This window comes from Protopterus annectens, chromosome 2.part0 (genome assembly GCF_019279795.1).
Source record: "Protopterus annectens isolate FY-2018-M chromosome 2.part0, PAN1.0, whole genome shotgun sequence".
In the NCBI taxonomy this organism is placed as follows: domain Eukaryota; kingdom Metazoa; phylum Chordata; order Ceratodontiformes; family Protopteridae; genus Protopterus; species Protopterus annectens.
This window is the reverse complement of record NC_056728.1, coordinates 705,486,460-705,513,723: the sequence shown is the minus strand read 5'-3', so window position 1 is coordinate 705,513,723 and position 27,264 is coordinate 705,486,460. Positions and strand designations below refer to the sequence as shown.

Below are 27,264 nucleotides of genomic sequence, written 5' to 3'. Positions count from 1 at the left end.
ATCCAATTTTGATGCAAACAACTTGAGTGAGCAACATCAAAAACTAAAGCGTGATGTAAAGTTATGAACTTGTTACACTTGTACATAACAGCACGTCCAGTGGTGGGGGCTTGATATGAATGTGATAAGCATGCCTCCAGATGGTCCTCGAAGATCGGCTGATATGCTGAATACTCGCACATCTTTAGTGTCTTACTTAAGCTGGTCTGTGTAGTGGATGACAACTGAGAATTGCAAATGGTAATCTCCCAAAGGAGGCAGGAGCCAGAGAGTCTAAAGAAGCAAAGTTTAGAAGGCCAAATCATGCAACACAAATGCTAGAGAACACTTTACTTCTGCACCACAAATTCAAATAGTCCTGTCTGATGAACCTATGAACCAGCCAGGCGTGTGGCTATAACACAGATGTCTTCAAAAGTCGCATTATTGAAACATGAATGAGAAGCAGCAAAACAGCAACACCTCCTCCTTCTCCGTTTCTGTAACTTTTGGCCAGTTTATGGTGGGCTAGAGGGTGACAAAAAATATTGCAGTTGGCAGTCCTTTTCAAATGTAAATACATGATCTTTTTTAAGCTCAAATCTTTGGCAAAGGAGACAGATGGCATGTCTTCCTTAGTTCATTTACCTTGCCTGTGTAAAGCAAGTGCTTTTGGTACACATCTAGTCTAGAAATGGATCTCAGACTATGTTGGATTGTGTCCTGGGAGGAAAACAGGTAGCTGAAAAGACTGACTTGGTGACATCTCCAGAACTATTTGCTATGGGTTTGGATCATCCTAAGGCATTTGGTGCAAATGTGAAAAAAACAAGTAAGGATCTTTGCAGGTGAGGGCTTGAAGCTCTTAAATCCACCTAGTGGCCACCAAGTTTAAGGTCTTTCAGGAGAAAACCATTAGACAAGCTGACCCAGATATTTGAAAGGCCATCAGGCAAGTCTGTTACTCATAAAATTCATATCCCAAAGTGGAGACAGTGTCTCTGAAGAAGGCCAATGTTAGAGCATCCTTTCAGGAACTCCTTGTACTCAGCTGGAGATCTGTCATAAATGACCTTCTTAAGTACTATGTTTAAATTATCCTGTCCAGCAGTCAGCAGTGTCTGTTCTCAGGGATGGATGAGTAACTTGTGATATTGCACTCTATGATGTGACATATTGATTTACATGAGCATGAATATCCCTCCTTGGTTTTTATTTTTTTTTTTTTTTTGTTTGTTTGTTATTTGCTGCTGTTCACGTTTTCTGCACTCACACACTGTTTATTTTGTTTCTTTGCCAACAAATTTCAAATTGAAAAGAATGATAGAAGACAGCTCATTGTGAGACTGATGGGAGGATTCTTCTCAATGTTTTGCTCAGGAGTTTTGCTTTATATTCCACTTTGGAGGATTGACTAAAGCCACTGCCTTATAGAATAGGGTCCATTATTTCTCATGTCTCTCAGAGGCAGGGATCATCCCTGACTAGTGGGAATCCATGTCTCCTCTGATCCTCCATGTCTTTTGGAGGTCCTAAGGCCTGGGAGGTGCACACTTGTCTCCCACATTGGAAGTGTTTCTTAAGATGTTAGTATTGCTTTTTTTCCCACCTGATTAGCTTGGTTCCTTCACCACCTAGTCTTATGTCAGACATCCCTTTGTGTTATTCATTTGTAGAACTGAGGGTACACAACACTAAGACTTTTTCTCCTAAGTCTTCCCCATAGCATGTCTGGGCTGCTCAGATATGGGCAAGGAGCAATCACATGGGGAGTTTGCACCAAGGTCTATGGCTATACATTAGATTGGAAATTCAGCTATGAAATTAACTTATAATTGAGAGTGTGGAACTTCATCCAGAGGGATTTAAGTTATTTGTTAGTGCCTGGACTGGTGCAGACTTTTCCTCAGCACACACCACCTTTGTCTCGTCTATGTGCATGCAGACCCACATAGCATGGCATGACTCCCTATGATAAGGATTCCAGAGTTCTTGGCCTCTCTGGGCTCCATTTGAGTAGGATTCAGACAATGGAATTTTCATTTCTGACGTACAAAGCTTTTGGGTCCTAGAGCTGTTCTAACTCCTTATGATGATATCCCCTGTATGGAGGCATTTGTTTATTAGTATCTTGCTTGTGTTTACTCTCAGATTACATCTGGGTGGGAGTGCTTCCTTTATGAGCACCTTGTTTGTTTCTTATGGAGCTTCCCTTTCTTAATGTCATTGTGCAAGCCTGGAGGCACTCTGCTAGTGCTTTCGCCCCATGGAGGACTGTTGCACAATGTCATCCTGCAGCAGACTTCAGTGAAACTGCATCTTTCCATAAAGTTGACATATCTCAATGGGTGCTGGGGGTTGTATTAACATTCCCTGTACTCACATCCATTCCCTGGGTGGCTGGTCAGCATGATGGCCTGAAAAAAAGCAAGGATGGGAGAAAGGTATATATTCCTCTGCCTCCTTGGTGCTTAGGACCATCAAGTGTTTGACTCACCCAGCCAGGTTCTAGGGATTTCTGGTAGAGGAGGCTCTAATAACTTTTGAGACCCCTAGTCAATATCAAATTAAAAAGCAAATAGCTTTATACGTCGCCACTTTAAACAAAATTAATAGTAAAAAAACACTTAACTGCATCTGGAAAACTGAAGTTATTTTGGTCTAGTGCTTCAGTGCCAGACCTTTAACATCACATGAAAGCATGTGAAGTTTGGTTTCATGTGTGTGTATGTAATATATATATATATATATATATATATATATATATGTATATATATATATATGGATCACCTTTAATAGACCTAACATTAAAATGACTGACAACTGAAAGAGCAAGACCAGTTCAACGACATGCTTTATTGCCGACACATGAAAGCACCAAACTACTATACACCGACAAGTAAATCACCGACAAAGTGCATAGCCCCTTAAACCCACAGTGACAAATACATACTCAAGGCAATATCTCACCATAAATTGCCATACTCAAGACAACATCCCACCATACATGATCATTGACAAATGTCCCACTGCCGGAAACCCAACACAAAGTCCGTCCAAAGCAATCAGTCTGAAGCAGTTCACTGACATTACATTTTCAGTAACCATGCTATGCTCTTAACAAACTCCAGAGCTATATATTCACCTCTATTCAGCTGTACTTGCTGAAAGTGACTATGGACTATGTCTTTCCACTAACCTCCATTTCTTAGGAAATGGAGGCACACCAGTTGCCATATGCACCCTCAACTCATCAATGCTGTCTTGTTCCCAACTTAAAGTGGGCATAATTGCATCTAGATCACTAAGCACTTCAGTCTCTGGTGCCACACTTCACCGAGATGTTCATCGTGCATACAGCTGCAGTAATCACAGATGGGTTTTCAGCCGTCAGGCGGTCCCTCGGTCGGCCGAATTCCAAAGTCTTGGTCCGGCGTCGGTTGTTGTCGCTTACTCTTCTGACGTCAGGAAGGCCAGAGTATATAAGACACAGCCGACGCCATGTTCTTCAGTCTTTTTTGCCGCGCGGTGCCCGAAGCAGAAGCAGTTCGCAAGTGCCGGTCGGCCAGCTCCTGAATTACGAAACATATTTGGAACCGAAGTCTTCTTAAAGCTAAGTACCCCGTTGGGGAATCTTTTCTTGCCTCAGACCGATGTCAGAAAAAGTTAATAATTGTATTTCTTGTGGGAAGCAAATACCGCATAAGGATTTCCATTCCCTTTGCATACCTTGTTTGGGCCCAGACCACGACGTCTCGGGCTGTCGCTTTTGTGCTACCTTCAATAAACGCACTATCAAGCATCGGGCGGAGTTCGCCCAACACTATTTTGGTAAAGCATTTGATTATAAAATGTCATCGGATACTCCGACTACCGTTTTATCCAAAAAACGCAAGGAAAAGAACCGCCAGGCGAGGCCCGCGGTCTCCACCGACACCACGCCGAAACAGGCTCCACGTGGTCCGGTTCTCAGTGAGACGCCTTTGCAGTCCCTGACTACCGATGACACTCCTTCGGCGGTGTCTTCTGTACCCGAGACCGCTGGTTCTTCGGCCCTTTCCCAGACTACAACCGAAGCCCCTACTTATGTCGAGCCTACTAATGTGGACAGATCTACATCCACCCATGGTGTATTTAGACCTTCATCCTCTTTCTCTATTAAGGCCTTTACTAAATCCAAAGCAGCCAGACATCACACTAGGCCTGCTACACAAGGCCCATCTCCTGGACCCATGCCTAAGAAACACATGCTTAAAATGGCTGAGGATCTTATCACTCTTATCAGAGGTTCTCAGGCCCCCCCGGACAAGAGACCCAGAGTGGAGGAGGAATCCCCCTCTTCTGACCAGGGATCCATTTTATCAGAGCATTCTGATGCTGAGGAACACACTTATTCCCCTTTTGAGGATTCGGTTGCAGAGCAGTCTATTCCTTCTGTATCCCCCCCTGAGGATTTTTCTTTTGGGGGAAACCTTGCACACCTTGAGGGAACACTTCCACTGGGAAGGCAAAGACTTTTCAGACTCCAAGAAAAGGCTTAGGGAATTTCTTTGGTTACCTCAGCATAGACCTTTGGCTATTCCCCCTGTTTTAGAGGTACTGGATGATGTCTACTCGGAGGCTTGCTTTAGTCCTGATTCACTGCCTCCTGCACCAGTTAAGCCTGATAGATATTATAGAGTACCTAGTTCTCATCAATTCCTTTACAAAGGCCATAATGCAGACCCCGAAACAATTTCTCAAGGCCCTAAGGGAATTAAGGCCTCCACTGCTAAGAACCCACTTCCTGCTGAAAGGGAATCTAGATCTCTAGAAAGGTGGGGTAAGAAGGTTTATACCTCGGCCACCCTAGCCATGAGGGCCTTAAACTGCCAGTTTCATATGATTAAATATCAACAGTTCCTGTTATCACAATTAAAAAACAAAATGTCTCAACCTGAACAACCAGATTTAAAAGAGTTACAGGATATGATGCATAGTGCAGAACAAGTGGGTAAACACACTTTACAATGTGGTTATGATGCCCTAGAGGCCTCCAGCAGAGCGGCCGCTACAGGATCAGTCATTCGCAGACATGCATGGCTTAGGGAACAAAATCTGCCTGATCATGTGAAAGCAAAACTTCTTGATGCACCTTTACAAAAGGATGTTCTTTTTGGTACTAATGCTGAGGATATATTACGAAAAATGGAAGAGAAAGCCAAATCTATGCAAACTGTCAAAGCTTTCTTACAGGTCCAGCCACCACGATTTAGCAGGAATTGGCCATCAAAAAACTGGTCCTTTCCAGCCACTGACAAGCCCCAAAGAGGCAGATACAGACGCGGAAGGGGCAGAGGGCAATCACAAGGGTCATACAGAGGCAGACAATGGCAATCTCCAGCCCCAAGAGGTGGTGAAGACAGTGCACAACAGTACAGGAAGCAAACTCAATGACTCCCTCATCTCCATGCCAAGCAAGATTCAATTGGCAGCACCTTTGGGAGGGAAACTAGCACTATTTGCAAGCAATTGGCATATTGTCACAACAGACAAATGGATACTGGACATTATAAACAGAGGCTACAAATTCCAATTTCACACTCTTCCAAGAAAGAGAGGCATGCCAAACCTACCACAAAATCAAAGGGTAGAGGCACAACTGCAAATTACAAAGCTCCTAAACATGAGGGCTATACAAAAGGTACCTACGCACCAACAAGGTCAAGGTTTTTACTCAAGGCTTTTCCTGGTACCAAGAAAAGGAACCGACTGGAGACCCATTCTGGACTTATCCATCCTAAACACATTTCTTCTCGTACCAAAATTCAAGATGCTCACATTACAGCAACTTCTTCCCATGCTGGGCAAGGAGTTTTGGCTGGTAACATTGGACCTCAAGGAGGCATACCTGCATGTCCCAATCAGACAAAGCTGCAGAAGATACCTCAGATTTCTTGCAGGTTCAATCCACTATCAATTCTCTGCATTGCCCTTTGGCTTATCTACTGCGCCCAGAGTATTTACCAAGTGCCTGGCATCAGTGATTGCCTACTGCAGACTTCAAGGGATACAAATTTACCCTTATCTGGACGACTGCCTGATCCAAGCGGACAGCAAACATATACTACTGAAACACCTGGCATATGTGACACGATTACTGCTTTCTCTGGGATACACCATCAACAAGGAGAAATCAAAGCTAACACCTTCTCAGAAAATAACCTTCCTGGGTGCCAGCTTGGACACAAACACCCAGACGGCATACCTTACGCCAGAAAAACAAGGGCAATTATCTCAGTACTTCAAAATACTAGCAAAAAGTACCAGGCTTACTGCAAGGAAAATCCTGCAGGCTCTGGGATTCATGGCATCTTGCATTCTTCTGTGCAAAGCTGCACATGAGGAAACTTCAGTGGTACATAAAAAATCTATGGTCTCAACACAGTCACAGCTTGGAAGCAATTATTCCAATAATTCCCTGTCTACAAAAGGAATTCCTATGGTGGGCCCAAGCATGCCAAGTAAACACAGGCCTTCCATTCTGCAAGCCTCAAGCAACACAAGTCATAACCACAGACGCCTCAGATTATGCCTGGGGGGCGCACATGAAGGACAGGTGCATTCAGGGCAGATGGCCCCAAAAAGAAAAGCACCTTCACATCAATCAAAAAGAAATGCTGGCAGTAATAAATGCAATCACAGCGTTCAAGGACTTCCTGCATCCAGGACAATTGCTCATAAGAACAGACAACACCACAGTAATGTGGTACATAAACAAACAAGGAGGAACTCACTCTTACCCCTTGTGCAGACTAGCCATGACCCTTTGGAACTTGGCTCTGGAAAGACAAATCGAACTTCAAGCACAGTACTTGCCAGGGATGGAAAACACATTGGCAAACACCCTGAGCAGAAATATGACAGACCCACACGAATGGAAGCTACATCCACAGGTGTTTACAGAGATAGTTCAAACGTGGGGGAGGCCAGATATAGATCTTTTTGCTTCCCACAGGAACCATCAATTGAAAAGGTTTTGCTCAAGGACCTTCCATCCAAAGGCCTGGAAAGTGGACGCCCTTTCCTTCAGTTGGACAACTTGGTCAGTTTATGCATTCCCACCTCTACCTCTCCTGCCCAAGGTACTTTTGAAAGCAAGAACAGACAAGCCGAGGATGATACTGATTGCTCCAGACTGGCCGAGGCAACACTGGTATCCACTCCTGAGGAGCCTAACACATACTCCTCCCTGGCCCCTGCCTCTAATGCCTCTACTGCTGACGCAGAACAATTTCAAAACCCTTCACAGTCAGCTGAAAACACTCAACCTCGCTGCATGGAAAATTCCTTAACACCACATCAAACTCTACTCTCCAAGGAGGTGCAGGATGTCATTTTGGAGGCCAGAAGACCATCTACTAGAAAAGCTTACTCCACAAAATGGAAGCGGTTTTGCTGTTGGAATGAGAAAAGAGGGCAGGACCCTAGAAAATTGAACTTGCCTCAGGTTTTACAGTACCTAGCTGAACTACTGAGCAGTGGACTTTCATTTTCCTCAATCAAAATACATGCCTCAGCAATTTCTGCAGAATTCAACACGGATCCTCCTTTATTCTCACACCCACTCTTACAACAGTTCCTCAGAGGGGCTAAGAACATAAGACCTCCAAGGAAACAACCAATACCAGCTTGGGACCTTAATTACATACTAGAAAAATTGAAATTGCCTCCCTTTGAACCTGCTGCCTCAACAGATTTACAATATTTGTCCTGGAAAACAGCTTTCCTTCTGGCCATCACTTCAGCTCGTAGAGTTTCTGAGCTACAGGCCCTCATGGCGGTGCAGCCCTTCCTCATCTTCCATCAGGACAGGGTTTCCCTTCGTACCAACCCTTCTTTTATGCCTAAAGTGGTATCTAGGGTAGCCTTAAACCAAGCCATCCACCTTCCTACCTTTTACCCTAACCCTCAAAACAAAGGGGAAAGGCTGCTTCACTCTTTAGACATCCATAGGCAGCTACGTTACTATTTGGACAGAACAAAGTACTTTAGGAAATCAGAACAACTCTTTGTGTCCTATGCTGTGGGGGGTCCAGGGAAGCCTGTTACCAAACAGACCATTTCCAACTGGATTGGTCACTGCATACGCTTTTGTTACTCCTATCATGGGAAACCTGTCCCTACTGGTATCAGATCTCACTCCACCAGGGCCACAGCCACCTCTACAGCCTTCCTCAGAGGTGTGCCTACTAAAGATATCTTGGAGGCAGCCACTTGGAGTTCCGTACATACCTTCACAAAACACTACCATCTGCCCTTGTATTCCAGAACAAGAGCAGGCTTTGCCACTGCTGTTTTGCAGGGCATTCTGGCTCAACCCAGTTCCTTATAGTACCTACCACCCTATGCATAGCTTTGGGACTCTACCCATCTGTGATTACTGCAGCTGTATGCACGATGAACATAGTACAGTTTTGTACCTACCATAAATGTAGATGTTCGAGTGCTGATACAGCTGCAGTACAGGTTTCCCACCCTCCTTCCCCACTTGGTAAGGCCATGGGGCCTGAATACCTCTTCATACATGCTGACTGGGTTATCCTGCTATGTTTTATTTGCTTACATTTGTGGATTAGATTTATTATGTATTGCCTTCCTTTTGGGGGGCACCTGACATCTGGGGCAAGAAAGACTGAAGAACATGGCGTCGGCTGTGTCTTATATACTCTGGCCTTCCTGACGTCAGAAGAGTAAGCGACAACAACCGACGCCGGACCAAGACTTTGGAATTCGGCCGACCGAGGGACCGCCTGACAGCTGAAAACCCATCTGTGATTACTGCAGCTGTATCAGCACTTGAACATCTACATTTATGGTAGGTACAAAACTGTACTTTCTGAGTACGGGGCAAGAATAACTGATTCAGTTCAGATACATTCCAAAACTTTATTGGGAATAAGGGAGGAAACCACATAGAAGTGGTTGTCCGGGTGTGGAACCTTCGCAGCCTACCATACACGTAATAATTAGAAAAATACTTCACAAGCTCATGACCTTCTTTAGATGTCATGTCCTTTACCAACTCAAATGTGTGTATGACTTCCTCTTCTTACAGAAAGGCTAGGGCAACTAAGGACTTAATGGACAACTGGAATGGCATATCAGTGTTGCATATGGAGGCAAGACCCAGACCTTGTACTTTCCTCCATATGTTCTGTCCAAAGTGAAATAAACACCCTTTGGACTGAACATTGGAGAAATTCAGCCTAGTACTTTTCAGTGCAGCTATCTGGAAATCGCACAGAATGTACTTCACATTACAATCAAAGTTATGTTCTGCCAAGAGACTAAATAACGCATGCCAAAGGTAGTTATAACACTTGAGTGATTTCTTACTCATGAGAGCATAGAACAGGGGTATAACCGTGCTGTACGACCCAAACGTTGGCAAGCCATGGATACTGTATAGCTGCCAACATGTAACCCCTTTCTGAAAAAAAGTGCCATCCATCATCCAGATTGTGGCTCTGCTAAGGTCTGACAGGTTAGTTACTGTGGCAAATGCATATATTATGGTTTCAGTGGATGTGTCCACCATGTGCTTCACCACAAAACAGCCTTCCTTCAGTTTGTAACTGCTGCATCTATGCTCATCAGCGTTAGCTCACACCCACCTGGCGTTAACTGATATTTTCTACGCACCCTGCCTATTCTCTGTAGTAGGGTCTTTCTATCTGGTATATTATGCATGGCAGCAGTTGACGTGGACGCTAATGCGTCCTCCACAATAGAACATGGGATGTCTCTGCTGTACTGAGCAAGCACCTTCACATCATTAGACACTTTATACCGCTCAGTCTCACTGGGATCCGCACTATGGTCATGGTCGACTGTTTTAAGTAATTCCTCTCCATCAGAGCCTTTGATGGTTACCGCTCTGCCCTTACAGTGTAAGGCTTTTTTCTCCTTGCATCCCCAATAGCACTTGTTACGTGTGCTGCCCTCTAAATGGTACAGGTAGCCTTCTAGTTGCAACATCTCCTTCCCCCTTTGCGAGTGCACTACAGGGTAGGTCTTCCCAACCACTCCTGGTCCTGGTGATGGCACGTCTTCCATTTTCACGTCATGGACACTCGTTCTGGCATTCCACTGCCTTTGTTACATTTCTAATATCGTTGGCCAATCAGGTGTCAGGAAAGTGCACTGTCGGTGATATACCTTGCTCTTCCAGTTGTCGGTAAATTGAACATTTGGTTTATTAAAGGTGATCCTTAGATATATATAATGTCTGTTATGTACTTCACAGATAAAGATTCTAGTTGTCTACTGATGTACTATGTTCTTCATCTGTAAATATGTTGTAAGTAATTGCTATGTAAATTGTTAATCACTATGTAATCCAATGTAACTACTGTCTGTTTATTTTAACTGTGGAGCTTTTCTCCCCGGGCCTCTGCTGAAAATGGACCTACGTCCAGTCGGACACTCCCGGTCAACAAATATAAATAAAATAAAATAAATAATAAAATTATATATATATATATATATATATATATATATATGTGTGTGTGTGTGTGTGTGTGTGTGTATATATATATATATATATATATATATAGATAGATAGATAGATATGTTGTTTTTATGTGTCCTTAAGGAATTAGCCTTTATCTTGGAAACTGTCACAGTTGCACTGGCTAGCACATCAAACCCCTTACGCCATCATTCTCTCCTTGATCTTCCAAAAAATTGAATATTGTCATTGTCAACCTCCCTTGCATTTGTAACAAAACTGTAGAACTACATGGCCTTGATAGCACAGTATAACCCTGATATTCTTGCTATCACAGAAACCTGGCTTAAGCCTAACATTAAAGAGTCTGAACTACTCCCTCCAGGCAACAGTATTATCCGAGATTATAGGCACCACAACAAAACAGGTGGGGTATCCTTAATTTATCAATGTTCATACAATTTCTCTCCCTATTTAGGCAACATCCCAAAATTCCAAAAATGACAAAATATTTATAACACTGCTAAAAGCTTAATAATAAAAAGAAAAGATATGTTTTGTTACGTTGTATAGCCCACCTGGAAATAATATAACAACTTTAGAAAAAATCCTGTCGTGGACAACTAATAATATACATTATGAAAAATCATACGTCGATGTAAATATTGAATAACAAAACCATACATCAAACTTTTCCTCAGCTAGTATAAACCTTTATGGTTACACACAACATATCAAAACATGCACTAGATTTAATAATACCAACAATAAAGATGCATTTCTAGACTAGATACTGGTCTTTGATCCTAGTAATTTTACAATCTCTGGAACCTATCCAAACTCACTTACCAATCACCTTCCAGCCTATACCCATAGAAGTACCAATTGCAAACTTAAAACATCCTGAAACCTTTCTAAATCCAACAGACTCCTTCAATACACTGAAAGCTTTTAAATGGCCTGCCGTAAAAACTCTTCTACTCAACGAGGCAGTCAATACTTTTAATACCTTATTCTTAAATACTGTAAACAGCCACTCCTCACTTTGCAGCAAAAAAAAAAAAAAGAGTGAAAAATAGCCACACGCCATGGCTCACTACCCAGACAAAAACTACATTGTCTAACAGAAGCAAAACTTGGAAAAAATGACTTAAACTCAAAAAAGTTCTAAAGTTCTTATAACCTGCAGCTTTATAGAGATTTGTGCAATCTGAGTGAAAAACAAGTTGCCCTAGATAACAAAAAAAAAGCAGTCTTATAGCAATCTTACAACTTCAACACAAAAATGACTACAAAAAATTCTGAACATCAGTACATTACCTGTTACATCTGGACTCAAACAAGGAACCCAACCTTCTCATAATAGCCCCCCACTAGAAATTGCTACTTTATTCAATACCTACTTCACAGAAAACATTGCCTAACTAAAAACTCTTCACCTATATCCAGTGCTTCTGCCTCCCCCCACAATAACACCCAATCCATTCCTACTAATTCAGCGAACAACAGGTTAGAACAAAACAAGCATTCTCCATGTACCATACCACCATACACACTGCCACTTCCTTCATCCTCACGTGAATCTAATTCTCCCTCTACATCCATTGCTAGCAACTTCCACTTAGGACCTTTCTCCACATCACTGATAAAAAAGCTTCTGTTTAAGCTCAAACCTTGCTCTGCTATAGCTGATAGCCTCCCATCTGAATACCTAAAGATAACTGCCAGTGTCCTAGCATATCCAGTCTCTGTTTTTATTAGTAGATCAGTAGCTGAATCCTATGTACCCTCAATGTGGAAAAATAATCCTATATTATCTCTCTCTTTGTAAAGGTAGCATCACAGCTGATGTTTCTAACTTTCTTCATATTGCAATATTATCACCTCTTTCAAAAATACTTGAAAGATGTATTTAGAAGCAACTCCTCCACTGTCTTCTACAAGAATGGCTCTTAGCATCAACCCTATATGGCTTCCACTTGGCACACAGTCTAACTACTGCCCTCCTATCATTCACTGACACCATAAATAAATACAGAAACTCAGATAAAGTTGTTTCCTTCTTAATCGTTGACCTTCGAAACAGTTTCTCTCTCTAAACTCATGTATAAACTAACTGTCTCAACCTTTTTCATTACTGTGGTTCAGTAGCTATTTCACTGACAGGCTCCAGTCTGTACAATAACAGAATACTTTCTCACCCTTCCTACAAGTCTCCAGTGATGTATCCCAATTCTGTTCTTGGTACCTTATTTTGTAATATCTTTATCAAAGACTTCTATACCCTAGTAGGTCCAGCCTCTCTTATAAGATATGCTATTGATTCCACTCTTATATGTGCATCTAATAACCTGACTCATCTCCTCCATATCAGGCAAGAAATTATTTTTTCAGTTAAGAAATTGCACCATAATTCCCAGCTACTACTCAGCCCTAAAAAAAACAAAAAAAAAAACAAAGTTACTGCTATTTTTCCCCAAATCACACATGCTTGAATCTTAAAATCTTTTCACTATACAAAATTGAATTGAAGTAGTCTCCCATACAAAACTTCTTGATCAATTTAAATTTGACCTGTATTTTCAAGATAACATTAAGACTCACCAAATATTAGGGAAGCTCTACAGGCATAAAAACTTCCTTAGCAACACCACCAAAACCATCCTTGCAGCAACATACCTTCCATCTCTCTCATATGGTACACCCATCTTAACCAACCTTCAGGCTACAGTTAAACATAAGCTGGTGGCATACTATAATAAGGTTGCAAAATTTGCCACCAACAAACAATACCACAGCCACCACTGTATTGCCCTTAAAGCTTTGAATTGGCTCAAACTGTCTCACTGCTAAGATTACATGCATCTTATCTCCACTCACAACATTATTCACAAAGTTGATGACTGCCCTTTTATTCTTAGTCTCCATTTCTATCACCCTAATAGACTACTTAATCTAATGAGCATATTCTCAGCATACATAAACACCACAAATCCTCTGACCAAAGTCACTACTTGTACTTTGTCATTAAAAATGGAATTATAACCCTCTGCAAGTTAGATCTATCTCTAATCTCTCCAGCTTCAAATTACTACTAAAAGACTACCTAAATAAAACTTGGGTGTGCTCTTGCAATACTCTGGACTGAACTATTCCATCCCTCCTTCCACTACCAGCATGCCTTGACTTTGCTCAGAGAGAAGGAATTAGTAAAATCTGTTTCTTAAATAAAGGACAAATATATTTTTGCCTTGGCAATATTATCTAGTCATCTCCGTTCTAAAAGATGTACTGAATGTGTTTAAAGTCATCTTTATGAACTGTAACTTGTGAATGTTTTAACTGTTGGCAATGTTCTTTTTCAGCTTGTTATATCCATCCACAAATTTGCAGTTTGTATGTAGATTCAAACTTTATGAACGGAAATTGAATTCATACTTAATTTAAAATGTCATTCTTGTGTAATAACTTTATTTAAATGTAACCATACTATGTCAAAGTGAAACTTTTCTCTCCAGGTCTCCACTGAAAATGGGATATTATCCCAGTCAGACTTTCCTGGTAAACAAATGTCAGCTAAAATAAAATCACTACCCCTTTTGTTTAACTGTTTATATTCGGCAGTGGAAACCTCAGCAGATGATGATGTGCTCACATTTGTCATCTTGATTATGTTCATTCCGGAGTTGAAGAGCGATCTACATAGACTTTTGTTAGATTTTCCCTTTGATAAAAGTGGCCTTTTTGGGGAAGGAACTTCAGTCCTTGCTTGGTGCCTTTTTGATTCCCACATATCTCTGCAAAAGGTTGATGTGGATATACTTCTCCACCAGCTGAGTTCCCTGTCAACTAGGAGGAAAAAGAAAATTATGTCCCACTCCCAGGTGAGTAGGTCTCCCAGTCTCTTAATCATGTCCTCTTCCATGATGAGGCGGTGGTAAGTGCAACCTTTCAGATTTCCAAAAGAGACATATCACAGGGCTGTGTGTTAGACGATTCTCCTCCTGTGGGACCCAGCTGCTGAAACATACTCATCCTCCTCCTCTTCTGGAGTCTTGTAGGCAGTAGAGGAGAAGGTCCAGAATCTGCCACTCAGTGGCCAGGGAAGGCTGCCTCTCATCTAAGTAGGAGAAGGGCACTCTTGCCATTATACTTCCTCTCTAAGATCTGCATCTCCCCATTCCTCTGGGCAGTGGAGGTCCTTAACCTCTCTACATCTTGAAGGAAAGAGAGTCTGAGCCCTCAGGATGCACAGAGGAGGTTTATTCCTTCTATACCCTGGATGTATTGCCCCATCCTGAGGAGAAAATTAGCCTGGCAGCCCCATGCCCCAATTATGTTGAGCCCCTTTTGTTGGACAGGGCTTGAGGATAGTTAACATATTCTTTATCCCCTGCCTGGGAGAGGGAGCTTTGAGTTCTCCAGTGTGGAACTTCTGGGCAGATTATGCAATGGGGCCCTCTGGTTTCCTCAGAGATAATTTCATGCAGATGCACCATCAAAAATAATGGGCCTTTGAACCTCATTACACTAAGGTTGTTACTTTTACCAGCTGCTCCAACAGTGTTGTGCTTCTCTCCCCCCACAAGTGTTGTACCACCGAATCCTTTTGCCTGGATATATGCATCTTGAACTCTATGCAACAGAACTGCATTGGTGATTAGAGGGAATCACTTTCCCTGAGGTGCATTTTTATCCTGAATTAGCTAGGGATGTAAGGGTTGAGGGGTTGCCTACCCCCTGCTTTTAGAGTCCCTTTGTTGTCAGCTGTTTGGTGGCAACCATGTTAAGGGTGTCCATTGAGCTGGGGGAGCAAGCCTCACCTCTGAGATGTTCTCAACATCCCCTCTTTAATCTGGTGCAGCAAAAGTTCATTAGCCATTTTTCTTTCAGAAGGCTCCTGGCCTTGCTGTTAGAGTTCTCTTTGTTAGAGGGCTCTCTTGTTTTGGTCTTCACTCCTCCCCTTGGGGGAAGAGAGTTCCATTTCAGGCCTCCAAAGGGAAGCTGAGTCATCCCACCCCCACCCCTTGGTCAGGAGCTTCCCACCTTTCTTTTGAGAGTCACTGATTCCAGAGGTTATTGGCTACAGGTCTTTCTTGACCATGAGAATCTGTATCTGACCCACAAGACTGTTGTCCCTCCTCTTTCTTGGGGGGTGTGAAGGTGACCAGTTTCAGGTTAACTCTCAAGCCAGTCACATATGTAACTTCTTTCTGCTTCAGACTGGTCATAATCCTTCCCCAGTATGGGTAAGGGTAATAATTTTATTTGGGAGTTCTTGCTTCCCACTGTCTTGCCCATATTGCTTTTTCAGGGTCGTATATGATTGTCAACCTATCCTCAGGTAAAGAAAGGTTTCAGCAGTGATAGAAACTACTTTCTGCCTATGAGATAGAAGGGCATCCCATCTTTAGTCTTAAAGCACTGTTTTAATTCCCTTTAGTTTTATTTACAGGTCAGGCATCGGGCACATTTTTATCAACTAGAGGAGAAGTTGTGGACAATAATTAATAAAGAGTTGAAGGAGTTTACTGGGGAGAGGCAGAGGACAAGAGTTAAGAAGGATAAGTTGATCCTCCCAATAGAACAAGTGGTTTACAATTACCTGATTTGAAGAAATAGTTTAGAGCTATGCAGTTAAGGCTGTTACACATAACAAAAGCAGAAGATTATAATTCAAAGTGGAAAGGAGTGATGATGAAGTGGGGTGGGGTTCAAGAAATAAGGAAGGAGACTGGAATTCTTGATGCCAGTCCTTAGGGGGAATGAAAACAACCATTCAGCATATTATATTCGTAAAGTAGCAGGAAGTATTCTAAGAACTAAGTCAAAGCTGGAGTGGGTAAAGGATATTTTGCCAATAAAGTTTACTGCAAGTAAGAGTGCAGAAAATAGGCAAGAAGGGGCAGGAATCTACTTGAGAAAACTGGCAAAGGAACCAAAGTATTTTGAGCAAGTAACTAGAGAGAGAATTGTAATAGAGTGGGATGAGGCTAAGAAGAAGTTTGGAATACAGTCTTGAGACTGCCTTCCCTACCAGGGATTTGTATCAGAGTATAAGCAAAGAGAAAGAGATAGGAGAGTCCTAAGTGAAAAACCTGCTCTGGCAGAATTTTTAACTGTCTATAGAAGTTAAGCGGCTGTTAAAAAGAGATAATTTGATAATTAGAAGGGCATATAAAGTGTTGCATGATAACTGTAAGAATCAGTCAAGGTTTAGGATTCTTGCTTAAGTGTTTGCATAGGTATTTTTATACACCAAGCATACTTCAAAGCATTTTTCTTCAGGTAGATAGCAAATGTTGGAGGTGTGATGGGGAAGAAAGAGGTAACTGGGAAAATATATTTTGGGAATATAATAAGTTTACAGATTTAAAAAATTCCCTATCAGAAATACTGGGAGAGTAAATGGGTGTAACTAAGCTTCACTTGTCTCATGCATTCAAAAGAAGCATTGAAGAGGTGTATGGGTTCAATATATTTATTATACATAAACATGTCAGGAACTGTAATAAGAACTTGTATTTAAGCTAACTGATTCACTCATTACTTCAAACACACTTGCATGCACATCTCCATTCATGACTGCATTCACTCTTGCTGACTGTACAAAATGGCACTGTTCTTGCACATGCTCATTACTTATAGGGAGGTGCTATGTAGCTACAGTGGCTGAATAGGAACAATACACTCAATGATCTACATCCTCCCTCTTTGATTTGTTCGAAATGCAATAGGAGAGCAAGACAATGAACTGAAGTCCAAGTCGCTGTGTATTTTGGAATGGGTGTGGAAATTCTACCCGATCTGGTCACATAAAAACTTTGACTGGGCTTAGCAACAGGGACAGTCTTTGGGGAATTCTTCTCAATAGGAACTCTGGGGAATGCATCAGGATTATTCAAGGTAAGTACACTGTCCTCTGAAATCTGAATAAGTGTAGGGTTACTCTGAGAAATAGTCTTTGGCACAGGCAATCTGCTGTGTCACTAGTTCGGAGACTGGAAGTAAATGTCTTCTGTTTCTTCTAAAATCCATTCCTTCCAATTGTTCAATATAAGGTCTCAGTTTTTCACAAATATTTTTGATAATTCCCACTTGGTTGTATCCTTTAAATGTTTGCATTCTTACAGTCTCTCCTTGTCTTAATGGTCTAAGAGGTTTGCTAGATTTATCGTAGTACAACTTTTGTGACTGGCATTTTTTTCAAAAAGTTAAGTCTTGACGACTCTGTTGTTAGCATTTGGAATCAATAGCTGTTTACTGATTGTCAAGGTTGTTCTTGTCTGTCTAGACATTAAACTCTGAGCAGGTGAACCAAGCAAGTTATCTTGGGGAATGTTTCTGAGATTGAGTAGGTTAAGAAAAACATCGGTGCCATCTCTCTTGGATTTCTCTAACAAACATTTCGCACTTCAAACTGCACGCTCAGCTAATCCATTGGACTGCAGATACTCAGGATTACTAGTAATGGACAAAGTTCCGAGACTCAGCAAATTTCTTGCTGACTTGTAAATTATGTACCATTGTCAAATACAACTTTGTGCACACTACCATGGACAGAAGAATGTCTCTTCAATTTTGTGATGACATTGCTAAATGTTAAGTTAGGAAGGTCGTCAGTTTCAAACCAATTCGATTAAGAGTCCACTAACACTAAGTAATGCTGACCATTCCATTTGAAAATATCAGTAGCAACCGTTGACCATGGTAATTCAGGAATCTGGTTTAGCTGAAGTGGTTCTTTTTGTTGGTACTGTTGCAAATGGAACATGCTTTAGTTTTCTAGGTATGGTCAACTATTTAGGAAAGTTCATCACATATCTTTTGACATAAGGCCAAAATACTATGCCTCTTGCCCTTCTTTTGGTTGAATCAGTACCCGGGTGACCACGATGTAAAATCTGGATTTATTCCTGTTGTAATGCTAAAGGAATAACCACTTGAAGACCTTTCATTCATGAGCTCATCTTGGTAAGGAAAATACTTCTGTATGTCAAGTGGTCGACTGGTTTGTTGCACTGGCCATCCTTGACTGACAAAATGTTTCAGCTTTTGAAGATCAGGGTCTAAAGCTGTGTGATTTCTGAGTTCATCAAGATGTGATGAGGAAAAATGTTTAGTTTCCATGACTTCAAAGTCTGCTTTCTCATTGTCATGCTGTTCTGTTGTTTGCCTAGGTGCTCCTGATAAAGCATCTGCAAGGTAAAGATATTTGCATTTTGTATAAACAATACTGAAATTGTACTTTTACAGTTTTAACATCATGCATTGCAGACATGCTGGGGCTGAATTTACTGGCTTTTTTTAGAATTGTCACTAGAGGTTGGTGATCAGTCTCTATTTGAATAAGTTTACCATAAAATATAATCATGGAACTTTGAACATGTGAACACTGCTGCCAAAAGCTGTTTTTCAGTTTGCACATACTGCATCTCAGTGAAAGTTCTGGATGCGTAGGCTACTGGTATACCTTCTTGAAAACATGCTGCACCAAGATCATACTTAGAAGCATCACATAAAAGAGTTAGTGGTTTGTGAACATCATAATATCTCAATGTGGGTGGACTGGACTGGCAATTTTCGGTTTTAGAACGTCAAATGCTCTGTGGTGTTGTGCTAACTAGAACCAGTTTACATTTTTGTGTGTTAGCTCTCATAATAGTGCTGAAAGCTCACTCAGGTCTGGGATGAACTTTCCTAAATAGTTGACCATACCTAGAAAATGTTGCAAAGATGTGACATTGTCTGGAACTGGCATCTCAGAAATCGCTGCTTGCTTAGATAGATCTGGTTGTAAGCTAGAAATGGTAAACAAATGACCCACATAAGTAACTTCTCTCAGCTTGAATCTACATTTCTAAGGATTCAGTTTAAGATTGATTTCCCATGCACAGGCTAGAATTTCCTTGAGGTTTCTATCATGTTCGTCTTCACCATTGCCCCCTACAATAATGTCATCTAGTATGATAGCACAAGGAAAGCTGGAAAAAATTTGCTCCATCGCATGTTGAAATATTTCACTGGCAGAATTTATCCCAAATGGCATTCTTAAGAATCTATATCTACCAAATGGTGTACTGAAAGTGGTTAAAAATGAAGATTTCTGATCCAGCGAAATTTGACAAAATGAATTTTTTTTGTCAATTGATGAGGACATTTAAGCGCTTTGTTTAAATCTCTTTTATCTATACATATTCAAATATCATCTGAGCTTTTCTTATGAGTTACGACCATAGAGGATACCCATTCAGTTGGTTCTTTTACTGAGTACTTGCACCTAAATTCGCCATTTTGTCAAGTGCTGTTTTTACTTTGCTCTGCATTGCTACTGGAACCATCCTGGCCAGTCTGACAACTGGACTTACTTCATGGTTTAACTTCATGGAATATGTGACTGGAAGTTTGCCAAGGTTGTCTTTGAAAATATTAGCATGCTCACAAAAAATATTCAGTGTAAAATTATTGTGGTTGTTCAGATTTATATGGTGGACCTGCTTAGTAAATAAAATCCTTCCCATTCTCAAACTGTCTTTGAGGCTTAACGGTGACTGCACATGTCTTTTGACTATGGCAAACTGCAAGTCATAGCTGTTCCCATCAGAATGGCATGTGAGAACTACTGAGCCATCAGTTTGAATCTCATCACCACCATAAGCAACAACTTTCACACACTGCTGAATCGAGTTTCTCACCAGCTTGTACTTTGGCAAACAGTTGTGCTGATATAACATTGCACCTAGACCCAGTATCTACTTTAAGCTTTACATGTTTCCCATTAATTCAAACAGTACAAAATATTTCACCCTTTGCTGCCAACTGATAATCTACTGCATTAACAGTTTCATTAATCACAGAGACACCATCAACATAAAAAGTTTGTTCACGGTTTTCTATTTGATCTATTTGTTTCTTTGGATGCTCTCTTTTAATAAAAGTATATGCCACTTTGGACTTGCAAAGCCTTTTGGAATGATTCCACTTTTTACATTTGTGACATTGCTGACCCAAAGCTAAGCACTTTTCTCGTTTAGGTTCATGGCTGCCTCCACAATTATGACAGTTAACAATAAGGCCACATTTGGTTTATGATTAGAGTTAGAAACTTCTGCACTCTTTGGTTTACATCTCCATTTGCACCCAATCTTATGTTGCATACCATCAACACTTGCACTCTTAGTTACTGCAAGCACATTTTTCTCATTCTTAAGCTGTGTGCTTTTCTGTAAGCTTTTATATTTAACAAATCTCTATGGCTTTGCTCAGTGTTAAATCACTATCTCTAAGCCAAATCCTTCTCACCGCATCATTATTAACACCACACAAAAGTCTGTCTTTTATCAACTCATCTCGCAAATCACCAGATCTGCACATTTTTGTTTTATTTCTCTAGTCAGTAATATATCCTGTTGTAGTTTCACCGGGCTTTTGATTTCTTGTGTAAAACATGTGCCTTTCAAATGTAATATTTATTTGAAGGTTACACATTTCTCTAAGTTTACATTTTAAGCACCTCAGGGTCTTCCTTCGTTTCAGCCTGTTTCACAATATGGCAGTTTGCCCCCTCCTCTGCATACACCAATGAACATTCTCTCTCAATGGCTTCTGAGCTTGCTAAATTAAGAAGTATGAGGGCTTTGATATGTGCATCTTTATCAGAAAAAGCAGCCTGTATGAAAATATATTCTTGTTCAGACACTCTCCAATTCTCAGCAGTACTGTTATCAAATGCCAATGGTTCAGGTTTGCGAAATCCCTCTGCCATAACAACCAAATATGTTTAAACATAAGCATAGACAGGTATTTTTAATTATGTTTGAATACACAACAATCTCTTTCAAAAGGCTTCACTTTGACAAACATTCCAGAAACTTCACAGACACTTTGAATAGCTCTAATTAATGTGAAAAAGTAGTACATATGGTTCTTTTAGCCCTTTCGTACATTTTAACACTTCGTAAATTATTTCAAACACTTTTGTGTTTATTTTTTTATTACTTTTTTCAGTATGTCACAATTTTAGACATTTCATTTCTCTCTCTAATTATTTCAAAAGTTTTGAATGATTCACCTCAAATTTGGCAACTGAAAAATCATGTTAAACGAGTTTAAGTACCTTTGAATAACCGCTGACCTGTTTGCGAGTTGGCTCCGGTGTATTTCTCCACTTTTAACTGCATGCCTCCTGGCTTGTGTGTTGCTTCACCTTCAGATCCCATTCTGGCACCATGTCATTTGTCTCATGCATTCAATAGAGGCGATGACGCGGTGTATGGGTTCAACATATTTATTGTACATAAACATGTCAGGAACTGTAATAAGAACTTCAGACACACTTGCATGTACATCTTCATTCATAACTGCATTCACTCTGGCTGACTGTACAAAATGGCACTGTTCTTGCACGTGCTCAGTACTTACAGTGGATATAAAAAGTTTACACACCCCTGTTAAAATGCCAGGTTTTTGTGATATAAAAAATGAGACCACAATAAATAATTTCCAAACTTTTCCCGCCTTTAATGTGATGTATAACCTGTATAGTTCAGTTGAAAAACAAACAAATCTGTTAGTGGAAAAATATAAAAAATAAAAAATGAACAATTTGCTGGTTGCATAAATGTGCACACTCTTAAACTAAGATTTTGTTATGTGTGCACACCCTTAAACTAATACTTTGTTGAAGCATCTTTTGATTTAATTACAGCATTCAGTCTTCTTAGGTACACACCTGCCATCAATTAAACAAACTCTGATTAACCCCAAATAAAGTTCAGCTGTCCTAGTAGAATTTTCCTGACATTTACTGAATTGCCTGCTACAGCAAAAGCCATGGTTCACAGAGAGTTTACAAAGCATCAAAGGGATCTCATTGTTGAAAGATATCAGTCAGGAGAAGGGTGCAAAAAATTTTCCACAGCATTGGCTATACAATGGAACACAGTGAAGACAGTCATCAAAAAGTGGAGAAAATATGGGACAACAGTGACATTAAAAAGAACTGGATATCCCTCCAAAATTGATGAAAAGACAAGACAAAAACTGGTCAGGGAAGCTGCCAAGAGACCTACAGCAACACTGAAGGAGATGCAGGAATTTTTGGCAAGTACTGGTTGGTTGTGTACTGCATGTGACAACAATCTCCCGTATTCTCTATATGTCTGGACTATGGGGTAGGGTTGCAAGACAGAAGCCTTTTCTTGCATAGAAAAACATCCAGACCCGGCTAAAATTTGCAAACCAATACATCAAGTCTCCCAAAAGCATGTGGAAAAATCTGTTATGGTCTGATGAAACCACAGTTGAACTTTTTGGCCACAATTCCAAAAGGTACATTTGGAGCAAAAACAACAGTTTGCATCACCAAAAGAACACCATCCTCATGGTGAAACATGGTGGAGGCAATATCATGCTTTTGGGTTGCTTTTTTTCAGCTGGAACTGGGGCTTTAGTCAAGGTGGAGGGAATTATGAACAGTTCCAAATACCAGTCACACAACAGTGACTCCAAGCATACATCCAAATCAACAAAAGAATGGCTTCACCAGAAAAAAATTAAAGTTTTGGAATGGCTCAGCCAGAGCCCAGATCTAAATCCAATAGAAAATCTGTGGGGTGACCTGAAGAGGGCTGTGCATAAGAGATACCCTCGCAATCTGACATATTTGGAGCGCTTTTGCAAGCAAGAGTGGACAACTATTGCCAAGTCAAGATGTGTCATGTTGATAGACTCCTGCCCAAGAAAACTGCTGTAATTAAATCAAAAGGTGCTTCAACAAAGTATTATTTTAAGAGTGTGCACACACAACAAAGTATTAGTTTAAGGGTGTGCACACTTATGCAACCAGCTTATTGTATGTTTTTTATTTTTTATATTTTTTCCCCTAACTGATTTGTTTGTTTTTCAATTGAATTGTACAGGTTATAGGTCACATTGAAGGTGGGAAACATTTGGAAATGATGTATTGTGGTCTCATGTTTTTTATATCACAAAAACCTGGCATTTTTAACAGGGGTGTGTAAATTTTTTATATCTACTGTATATGCACGTGCTGTCTAGCTACAGTGGTTGAATAGGAACAATAAACTCCATGACTTACACTAAGATAATTATTCTTTTGAGCTGAGATATGGGATCTGAATTGCTTAGACTTAGTAAGGCCTTATTAAGTTTAATTCTACTGACTGCCAAAAAAGCAATATCTAAAAAAAATGGAAATCAAAATCTAAATCAACTATCTTTAAGGTATTGAATATTGTAAATGAGATAGAGAACTGGAAGTGGGATCTTTATTGAAGGGAAGGAGCAAATTACATAGAAATTAATGGAATTGTGTAGCTGACTCAAGAAATCCGTAACTATGTTCAACTCCCCTGGGATGTGAAGTGCTACAAGAAAGATGAAATGATTGATGGCTGAATGCAAATGAGTGCATTCCATAGAGCACAGTAGCCTGAGTTCCTCATGTCACTAGTGGGATATTTGTTTACGTTTCCTTCTCTGTCATCTTAAAAGAAACAATAGTAATATCCACAGCTCAAGCAGATTTTAGTAAAGCATCTATTTCATGGCATTCAGTTTGCCCTGTGTCATTGAGAACTGTATATTGAAGTCAAGCCCACAGGTAAAGCATCTATTGTAAGAATTTGTGATGGGTTTGGTAAAAGAAAGTGATGCTCACCCTGTTGAGATTGCTGGTATGTGTGCATCAGTCTAGAGGCTGATAACAAGGGTCTGATCATCAGGAAATTCATCATAGTGTGGTGACTGCGCAGCCTTCAGCATTTCCTTATTTCCTGGAGCACCTATATGTGAAGGTGAGCCTGAGATGTCACAAAGGTAGTGATTGCTTTCAGTCTTAAAAAACAGACATAGAGTGTAAGCCTGTACCTTTTGCATTTTACACAGGATGTCAAATGCATAATTTGCAGGCACTCTTTTTGGGCAGAAAGGACCAATGAGTGAATGAGTGAACGGTGAATCTGTGGCAGAGAGGGCAGTCCTTTCCATTGGCACAACGGCTGACTTGTCAAAGTTTTTGGTGACCCCACAACTGGAACCACAGCAGTGCTCAAAAACGTCTGTGCTTGGAAGTCCTTTTTAGGAGTCACTAAGAGCCAGTTTTCCATAATTTGAAATCCTAAGTATTCCATCGTCTGCAAGCTCTCTACCACTCCACCTAACCCTTTGATGAAAACCATGGGTGAGGAAAACAGACCAAAGTATAACTCAGAATGCACAGTAAATAATGTTTCTTCAGAGAAAAGCACACAAATCTCCTGTGAAGCTTTCAAATACTGATGTGCCATTTGACATCCCTCATGCCCAGTGCTACCATCCCAGTATCCCATGGAAATATGCACGTAAGAAACTATGGCATCACACTTTGGAATTTAGTGTCCTCAATTTGCAAATTTATTATGGAGAGATCCAATTACATTCCCATTTTTTCACATTAGGGAAGAGGAAGCGATGTGGTCTGTTTTGCAGACTAAAGACTGAGACTGTTTCAGGAGCTTATATGAGACTGGTTGGTTCCACAGAGTTGCTCCAGATAATTCTAAAATATTACCTTCTTTGTCTACAGTGAGAACCAACTTGTGTCTTGTGATGCAACTGTAATCAGAGGTAGCTTTGGAAAACATCTCTGTAATGGAATGTACTACAGCTGTGGTGAAGCTCCCCCCTGTGAAACCTGCCTTTCAGAAACTAGAATAGAAGGGACCTGCAGGAGGCAGAATTGACTGACACTTGGGTTGTTTTCTGTGTATGTGAGGGTGTTTCCTCTTAATGATCTCTGCTGACCTGCTTGAGTAAGAGGAAGCTGGGGGAACATTTTACTTTCCCATTAGAGCATTAACGAGTTTGTTTATTTGCTTATTTATTTCATTTATTTACTGGGAATGGCTGTGTCTAGCTGTAAAGATAGCATTTTAAATGGAGTCCTGTAATCTCTTAAGAGGCTTCCTTAAAAATAACCTTTCTGTGGAATTGAACATTGAAAGTATCCAGGTAAAGCACACTACAAAATGATGACAGCATGAATCACACAATCAAACACAGATAGGTACTAGCAGCTGCTGCCCTAGCTATCTCATCAGCAGTCAGAAATTGTAGTGGGTGGTATGAAAGCCTAGTAAAGAAGCCACACTAAGTGTCTTTTCCAGAGATTCTTTGATTCCAGAAATTTGAAAGTTGTGCCAGTTTTTAAATACCTGATGCAGCAGGGAAGACTTGAACTGAAACAGGTAAGAAAAGTAATTTCATCCATGAAGCCTGGAATAGCATAGTAGAAAATCCTTTTGTCTGACCTCTTGACAACATTTTCTCTGCCTTGTCTGTCAGAGATTGTGGCAAGTTGTTGTGTCATTGGCCGTGAGATCACATGGGAGTCTTCCGTAGTAAGTTTCAGAACTCTTTGTGCCTTGCCAGGTGAGTGTAAAGGGCATCTCTATTTCAGGGATTGAAAGGACAGTCATTTGTGCTTTCAAGCTGCAGAAGTGGCTTCACATGTGAGTGACCCAAGCTTCCTGATCCTTCTCCCTATGATATTGGATGAAACTTTTTGGGGATGAAGGAAGAAGGACAGTTAACCAGTCCTTGGTGGACTGCATGATCCAGACATTTCCATTAAAGAGGGATCATTCTTAGGTATGCTAGTGAAAGAAGAGAAATCATTAACTCTGCATTTTTTTTTCAGAGGAAGAGACTGCCATCCCTTCTGACTCCCATGCATAGGAGTAACAGTGGGAGAAAGAGATAATCTCTTGACCATATCTTTCTGAAGGGTAGAGTACAAGTTGAGATGCTGTTATAATCAAGGGGTAATGACAGACCTAGTGTGAGGTAAGTGTCAGTCATTAATGGTACTGGTGACTGAGAAGGCCTGTGCAAGCATTACTTGCTAGTCCCTGACTACATGCTTCCTTATTTGCTCGATCCACTTTATATTGAACAGTAAATACAGATCCTACACAATGAGCAAGTTAAAATGTTCAGTAGATGCAAAACTAGCCTTCAGTTTCCTTGAAGCATGTGAAGGAGTTATACTTCCTGAGTCTGAGTTTAACCTCAAAGCCATCATATGATGACTTAGAGGCTTGCTTTTTACTAGACTTCAGGCTGGTCATGTGCTGAAGAGCAGAAAGATTAACACTGAAGTACTGGGACTCGCTTCCAAAAGTAGTTGGGTGAGGGCTTGCCTTTTGGGAACTCATGACTGTCACTTGACTGATGGTGTCAGTTTGATCCTGCAGTAGTTGAAGAAGAGCTTACTGCCTGTAAGGGTAAAGGCATCGCTGAAGTGGTAGACCTAAAAGCTAACCTGAGGAGTTAGCTTCTATGTGAGTTCTCATATCTTACGATCCCCTGACTAAAATCACTGTTTCAGTATTCCAAACAGATGGGGTTTTCACTGCTGACGTCCAGCTAGGGTACCAGTGCTTAAACCTTCCCTGGAGCATACGTCAAACATATGACCTCAGCTTGCAAATGCAGGGGTAAATTAGCAGATGTATGAGCATAAATCCTCAGAGTATTTGCCACCAGCCCGAGCACAAATCTCACACCCATTGGTCTGATATTCACGTGGTGATTTGTACCATTAAACTTCTCAGATTCAGTTAAGTGCCATGTTGGGGAACCTTCCTTCTTGTCTAAACTGTTCTGCTGTATTTTTGCAGATGTCAGCTAAGAGGGTTAAACGTAAGTGCGGTAGGCAGATTCTCTGTTAAGACCTCCATAGCTATTGTCTTTTTTGCCAAGGTGCGGAAAACTGTTATAAAGCTTGGTCC

General features: G+C 40.8%; 1 protein-coding gene across 1 annotated transcript in view; it reads left to right on the top strand.

Annotated features, from left to right (window-relative positions):
* NFKB1 (nuclear factor kappa B subunit 1) overlaps positions 1-27,264 on the top strand; it is a 772,892-nt gene that overhangs the window by 252,182 nt on the left and 493,446 nt on the right. The window lies entirely within an intron of this gene.